This window comes from Convolutriloba macropyga, unplaced genomic scaffold, assembly GCF_964194025.1.
Source record: "Convolutriloba macropyga unplaced genomic scaffold, txConMacr16.3 SCAFFOLD_2392, whole genome shotgun sequence".
Lineage (NCBI taxonomy): Eukaryota > Metazoa > Xenacoelomorpha > Acoela > Convolutidae > Convolutriloba > Convolutriloba macropyga.
The window spans coordinates 26,482-34,794 of record NW_027451321.1 but is presented as its reverse complement, the minus strand read 5'-3'; positions in this window follow the sequence as shown (position 1 = coordinate 34,794).

Sequence of the window (8,313 nt, the reverse complement as noted above, 5' to 3'; positions counted from 1 at the left end):
ATTCACCGCTAAAAATCGCAAATCTTACAAAAATTCAATAAGCATGTTTTACAGAAATTGGAAAGAAGTTGATTTGAATTCAAAATAATTATCCGCGAAGTTACTAAGAGTTGGCGCAGTGGAAGAAGAAGTTGAAGACATGAAGGGGGTGAGAGGTTCGAACCCGTGTAATGACGGTAATGTGTAGAGAGAGGTGAAATGTGGTTATTATTTGTAAGTTCACCGCTTCCTCCTGCGCTGAACTTACTTAATTTTCACCCATTCAACGCCATTCACCGCAAAATTATGTACAAAATTTGCGGTAAAAAACAACTTTTCACCACTTAATTTACATATTTTTCTGATTTTTCCTCGAACCGGGCTTTTACTTTTTCGGGATCTATATTTATCAGATATTATCAGACCACAGTCAACCATTTTAATCAGTACCTGATCAATGATCCGCTGATAGACAGACATTGACTAGTGCCATCGACACCACTGGCTCTAGAGCTGATAATTGTCCGATCATTAACCGAAACCTCTGGCTCTTTCAGAACATCTGGAACAACTTGGGTCTTTTAAGAAATAAATATGATTCTGATATCACAGAACTGTCAAGATGTCAATTTTTTAATATTTACTCGACTTTAATCATGTACACGACAAAAGCTAGCCCGTAAGAGACACCAATAGCAATAATAACCAAAATATATAATATAACTTTCGATTTATTGAACATCATTCTGTATTGAAACGGTTTCACAACCGCAAAATATCTGTTCACAGCTATGAAAATCTGCATCATAAGAGATGTCAATATTAAGGAATAATAACAAATATGGTGGAAAAATACCAGATTGCTGTTTCCCGGTTCAACAGATTGAACAATTCCCAAGTAAACTAAACAAACTCCATACAATAAGTCGATCGAAAGGGTTGCGACAATTAAAACTTCGGATGCGGTTTTCTTCGGTTTTCTCACCATAAATAGCAAAATTGATCCGTTCAATAAATAATTACTAATTCCGATAAAAATACAGCTGATGTTGAATATTTTAAAAACTGTCAGAAATAATTCTCTTTGATCGACCATTATATCGAACTCGGTATATCTAACTCAGTGGGCGCCAATTATACGCGTTATCTGTATATCAAATAATAAGCATATATTTGAATACATAAAATAATTGAAGACAGGTTAGTAATTTTAGAGAATAACTTAGCCGCCCAAGCTATCCGATTATTAATACCCCAATTGATTAAAAAAACCTTGTTTGGAGGATCGTGAATATTTCAAAATTTTCAAAAAACGCGTCTATCGAACTAAAATTACTTTTAAACAAAGTTGTTTACAAGTCAATTAAAAAGACTATGAATAAGTAAAGTGTCCTGTGTATCAATTTAAACTCCGACCAGCACCTGTTTTATCTATTAATTTTTAAACATTCACCAAAATTGTGGGTGTCCGATTTACCCCAATATTTAATTTATTGGGAGAAAACTGATTCCACGTTCAATCAAAAATTTCAATTTCCCATATTTTTTTTGGTTAAACGCTTGTTGTACACCAGTGGACATGAACTTACGAAATTGAGAGGAGGACCGTAGATAAAGCGTTTTATATGCTGCCAAAAATTGATATCAGCTGAAAAAAAACAGGGTGTGTTTCAAAAGCGTCTGATTTTTCAATAAAAAAGCTTCATGGCAATAGCAACTGGTCCTTTCGAGAAAAAATTTGCAACGTTAACCAAAATTGTGGCTGTCCGATTTACCTCAACAACATTTTTTTGGAGAAAACTGATTCCATGTTCTATCGAATTCTCAGTTTCCGTTATTTTTGTGATAAACGCTAGTTGTACGCCTGTGGATTTGAACCAGAAATGAGGACCACAGATAAAAAGCGCTTTATACGACGCCAAAATTTGATAATGTGAGATGGAGTTACGTGGAAAGACAAAACAATGATATTCTTGATAAGGAGAACGTTTGCTTAATATCAGTTCAAAAACACAGGGTACGTACGCTTCAAACGTGGTCTGTTTTCTCACCAATATATGAATGGCGAGAAAATTAAAATTTTTAAGGAAGAACTTATTGCTTTTGCAGAAAAATTGAATTTAAACTGTTCTATGAAGTTCTATGACTACAACATTTTCATTGTTATTTGCTAGATGCTCTCCCTACTTGATATGGTTGCCTTTCAAAAAATAATTTTGTGATGCAATAAATTCTTCGATTTGAAAAAGTTTCTCTACTTTTCTTCAAAAAATTTTGTTATTCTATGAAGATCTATGACTACAACTAAAACTCAAAATTCCATTTTTTTGAGTTGTTTTTTGAAAAACAGTTTCAAAATGAAGCTGTAATTATTTTAAACTTTTTGAATTATGGGGGTCAACTCGGATTGGAGTGAGATGTAGATACATGACAAAAATATAACACATTTTCAGTTTTACAACGATAAAACTTGACCATTCATGAAATATTTTGTATAAAATAAAGACTAATTAACCAATATCTTGCTACCACTTCGGAGAAGGTGATTCTTGTGTTTTCTTTTTCACTTCTGACGGCTCAGTGTATGCATCAATCATGACGCCTTTTGTTAGTTTTCAAATGTAAAAAAGCACTCGATTGAGAAATTTCCTTAAACTTTTTATTTGAATCTCAATTTCTGGGGATTTATTGGGATTTCTTTTGTCAATGTTTTCAATATTGAAAAATTTAAAAAAATAACCCTTTTTAAAACGTTTACTGGATTAAATACATGAGACAGATAATACGCGATCGTTTATCACCCCCGAGGAGCAATAGAACAATAGGATTTTGGCTGTATGTGGCGACCCATTACGTTATCTACCCCCTTACAGAGGACGAAACATTACATGGTAACTCATTATATTAATTTGGCACGTGCGTTTCTGGTGCACATATTTTGCACCCACTCAGCTCGGGCACAAAAAAATATCCCATAGATCAAAAGAAATCAATAAAAAAGATGAAAACGTTGTGGGAAAAACTTCAGCAAATGTCTAATCTAAAAATATGAAAAATGTCCATTGAAGATTAATTTGGGAGCCTAAAAGAATTGGCAAAAAGCTAAACGACGCATTTAAGGGATTTTTCTGAGATTTTAAAAAAATGTAAAAAAAATGGATTGATTGATTTTCTTCTTAACAAGTATGTTTGAGCGTTTAGCCACAACTTCAAGTTGCTGGAAAAAAACTTTGGATGATAAGTTGTAAGACTTGAGCCGGTTTCTTTTTTTGGATACAGCAGGGGGCAGTGTAAAGCTTTCTTTGCTTTCAAGTGACAGACCTGGTTCCTAAATATTCTGCTCAACTTTTTTTAGCCATGCTCTAAAATATTCTGATAAGATTGCTTCAGTCTGGGCATCCAAACCAAGTGAGTTATAATAATCCATGAAATTAATACATGAACGGTCATAAATACATGAACGGAACCAATTGTCTCAAATTTTCATTTTTCAATAATTTATAAATAAAAAAGTATAATAAAAACGTGCTGACAGGTTGTCCAAAAATACCCCCAACATTTGCGGTCCTCAAAATATAATTAAAAAAACAGACCGAAATGCAAATGTCTCTCTTTTTTAATCATTGCTGAGATAATATACTTTTAATAATTCTCTGTTTAACTGTTTGCTGCGTCTGTTGACTGTGTTCAACCTACAAGAAGAGTAATAATCAATCAGTTGACCTTCTCTCCTTGAATTATATCTAAAAAGTCATCTTGAAAGTGAGGAAAGTCATTTGTGGGAGTGAAGTGGGCCGAAACCTAATCACGCGATTAAAAACCCGCGTTGTTTAGAAGTAAGAAATGTTTTCAGTTACGGTCCTAACAATACTGAGGAACTGACGAAATAAAGAACGTAGTAATTCAAACCCTGAAATACAGTACCAAGATTTTCCGTCGACTAAAGTAAAAAAAATTATACATAGAAATGACTAATCTTTGATTTGGAGAAGCAGTTAAAAATTAAACTCAATAAAAAACTCGAAAGACCGGTAGAGGTCAAATTGCCGCAATTGAAAAAAAATTGTGAAACTAAGTGTTGGTCAAACACCGCTTTCTCGCTGTACTTTAAAATTAGAGTTAAAAATATCAAGCCGTAAAACAATTCGCTTTTTTCTCTCGATTCATTTTTCGGCTCAACCAGAACAATCAGTTCTCTCATTTGATTTAATTAAACTCTTCCCGGGTCGAGGTTTTTGGGTATATTTTTGTAAGAAATGCGGTGAAATGCGGTGAAAAAAAATAATTCACCACATTTCACCGCATTTCTTACAAAAATTCACCGCGAAATTCACCGCATTGCTTACAAAAATTCACCGCATATGACTTCCAAAATTTACTCAATCTGATTTAAATTCACAAGAAATTTCAACTATGTACGTGACAATTGGCGCAGTGGGCTAAGCAGTTGAAGGCATGCAGGAGGTCAGAGGTCCGAACCCGTGTGGGGAGGATTCTTTTTGTAAGAATACTGAGAACGCGGTGAAAATAAATTATACACCACGATTCACCGCATTCACCGCAAATATATGTAAGAAATACGCGGTGAAAATTATTTGTTTTCACCGCATTTCACCGCATTTCTTACGATAATTCACCGCATATGACTTCCAAAATTTACTCAATCTGATTTAAATTCACAAGAAATTTCAACTATGTAAGTGACAATTGGCGCAGTGGACTAAGCAGTTGAAGACATGCAGGAGGTCAGAGGTCCGAACCCGTGTGGGGAGGATTCTTTTGTAAGAATACTGAGAACGCGGTGAAAATAAATAATTCACCACGATTCACCGCATTCACCGCAAAAATTTGTAAGAAATACGCGGTGAAAATTATTTTTTTTTCACCGCATTTCTTACGATAATTCACCGTCAAACCTCGACCCGGGTTATTTGCTTTCATAAAGATGTGTAAGCAGATCTTTTGTAAGAAACAGCGCCGCATTATATCTCAAATTTTTTGAATTGTAAAAAACCAATATGAGCCCAATAATAGCCCCAGCTATCCCTTTGCGGCGATTAACAATTAAGTAACTTAAGATAAAAAATTTTTGGTTTCAAGCGTTTGTCTCGAACTTAAATTCAAACCTGCGTTGGTGCTAACGTCAAAGATTTTCAAAAGTTTTGACCTGGGCAGCTAAAAATAACTATCAATTGATCTACTTTTCTCAACCGTCTGAACAAATAGAAACGGTGTCAAGAGATATAACGCGACAATAAACTATAATCGTTCAAGCAAAATCAAAGTTCCAAATCAAATATTGCAGTTCTCTCCTGTTGTAAATATGGTTTGAATGGTTGACGCAAGTTTCACGATTGACAAAATTCACTTGTGACAAATATTCTTGTTCGAGATATTTGGCTTCACAATTAACAGAGGTTATCGTTAATATTCTTTTGAAACAATTGATATTAATCTTCTTAATGTGAAACCAAGTTTCGTGTTATAATCTCACGTTCAACCAGCATTATGTAAGAAAAGCGCTGATTAAGATGAAATAATGTTGGGTTTTCGTTAAACCCGCTTATTTTCTTGCACGTCTTTAAGTCGAAATCTTTTTATAGTGATGTATCCTAATATTTAGTTTTCACGAGAAGTTTCAAGTTAAATGCGGTGCGTTAAAAAACAGGTTCAATGTTCAGTCGTTATTGTTTGAAATTAAAGAACGGAGAAAAAACGCGAGGCCTGATTGTGTTTAAAACCGATTGATTGCATTTTAGAATGGCTTTCGATGGGAAGGGAAATGCATGAGAGAAAAACTTTAATACGTATGGGAAAATATTTGCTGGCCTTCGGAGTTCTCATTTTTTACAAAAGGTTCAAACTCAAACTTCGTTGGCCAAATTTAATTTTCTGACCTTCTTTTATAAAGTGTTCATTCGGAAACATAAAAAGCAATTTTGCAAATTTAGATGCCTTTTCAATTTTTTTCATCATTTCACCGTTATGGGAATTTTCCTGTATGTATAGAATCAATAGGCAATTTTTAATCAATTATTTTAAATTCTTTTTTGTGCCACTTTGGTTGGGAATCTCTAGGTTGTTTTGGTTTCAAAAGACTGAGTTTTAGGTTTTTTTTAATGTTTGTTGTATAATTTGAAGTAATTTATTTTACTAATGCAGATATTGGCCTAGATTTTTGTTCTGTTTTCCTATTACTCTTACTTTCTTTGAAAAAAAATGTGAGAAATCTTGCCCACCTTCGTAGCGTTCAGACAATATTTGACTTATTTGAGGTCATCCCAGAAAAACATGTGGTTTAATTTTAGATCCGTCTACGTCTATAAGAAAAAAATTCCTATTTTTATAAATAATCCAATACACGAAGATAATACAAGAAGTCTTCTTTCTGAAGACAAAATTAAAGAGCTTAATCTTTGGCCCAATTTGGGTTTTTTGCCTAATAACTATTATTGAGAGTTTTATGACACTTTTGTCAATTTTGCTGTTTCTTCTTTTTCCACCGTAGGACCAAGAGCAAACTCTAAAGCTTCTCGATATCTACCTCTTATATCATTTTTGGAAAAAATAGAAAAATAAAGAAAAATTAGATGAAAAAGAAAGATAAGGGCTGCAATTCACTATTTTATATAAAAACTCTCCACTGAGTTAAGAATAATCACGCAAGATACTTTTATGAATCTTGAAGCAAGTCTTAGTCTCATTCCGGTGCTACGTTTCGAATAAAAATACGCAATCTTCGAGATTTGTAAAGAAGACGCTTGATAACATCTGCCTGTTGAAAAACATTCAAAAACAATAGCTATGAATGTATTTTTAGTTGAATTTTAAATCTTTTTGAGAATTGTTTCTGCCGAATCTTTCAGTATTTTGTTCTAAGGCGCCGTAAGTTTTCTAAAAGTTTTTAAATCAGCATTTTTATTTTGACCTAATTATCGGGATGCCGTCTTTGTCTTTTTAAAGCAGTCTTTTAAGAAAGTTTTGAAGTCGGAACCATCGAGGTCTTTGATTTGGAAGCATTTAGCCGTGGAAAACAGAGAAGAAAAACTAGATGTGCTTTTACTGAAACTTACATTTGGAGGAGGAAGCAGTGCTTTTTTTGGTGCGTCGCCAAAAATGATACTCGCCATGTTTGTTTTGTGACCGATTATTAAAAATGCACGGAGTTTCTCTGCTGCCTTCTAAATTCATAAATTTTTTGTTTCTCAAGTCAACAACATTGTCTTCATAGGGTTATTGTTTGATTTTGAGGTTAAAAAGATTTTGATGGTCTTATTTGGAATGAACTCATTACGAGAGAGATTTATGGATAATATGATCGATCGTTTAAATTAATTAGGTTTCCAAAATCGTGCCGTTTTTAAATCTTATTTCAAAAATTTGAATTTGATTTATTTTTCAAGCGAACTGAGTAGAGCCATGAAGTTTGCAAATGCTTAGCAAACTTTTATAACCCTTTCAAATCCTTTTCTTAATAGAAAATTCCGCTAATACCTGAGGTTTTCTTTTAGTCCATAGACGTTGAACATTTGCAGGATTGACTATTAGTTGTTTACTATCAGCAAATTCTCCTGGACTCTGTTTTTTTACAGATTTACCTATGCTAAAACAATCCTAAAAATTGTTCTTAGGTGTTTTTCTCAGTAGTTGGGTGTGGCTTGCTTCAGATTTGACAGATTTGAAAGCCCCTGCAAACAAAGTATCCCGTAATGCTGCCAAAATAAATTAACAATTTTTGTTCCTATGTTTATAAAATACACTCGAAATCAAATATATGAAGTTTCTCAGTTTCTGTAAACATTTGCTTTCTTTTAGGAAGTTCATCTTCCGTCTATGAAGTTTAGCTACAAAACATAATGGACAAACTTTGGGTTGCTCTCGAACGACCGGTGAGTCGTTGACTGCGACAATATCCAGTTGGGGCTCATGGATGCTAGCATTTGAGGGAGCCGGGTCTAGCTAGGGGGTTCGGGCTGGATGGGTTGGACGAGAGGGGGTACAATTCGACACGCGCAGGAAAGGGTGGAGTGGGCGATTACTGAGGGAAGTTGGTCAAATTGATGAGATTAAGAACCGTCCTTTCGCAAAACAGTTTCCGTGAATCGCATACTTAAAGATTTGTAAGACGTAAGGCTCTAAGTGAGCTGCTCTGCCAATTAATGCCCTCCATGCGTTACATGTTTATCACGTTTTTGAGAAAAAAAATGTTAAAAGGGTCAGTCGTAGTATTGGTTAATCTAAAAGTTGCATAAAAAGACCAAAGAACCAAACTAAATTGCTATAAACTTTGTTTAAGAGCAATTATTCACATTATAGATGCAAAAATTTCTACCA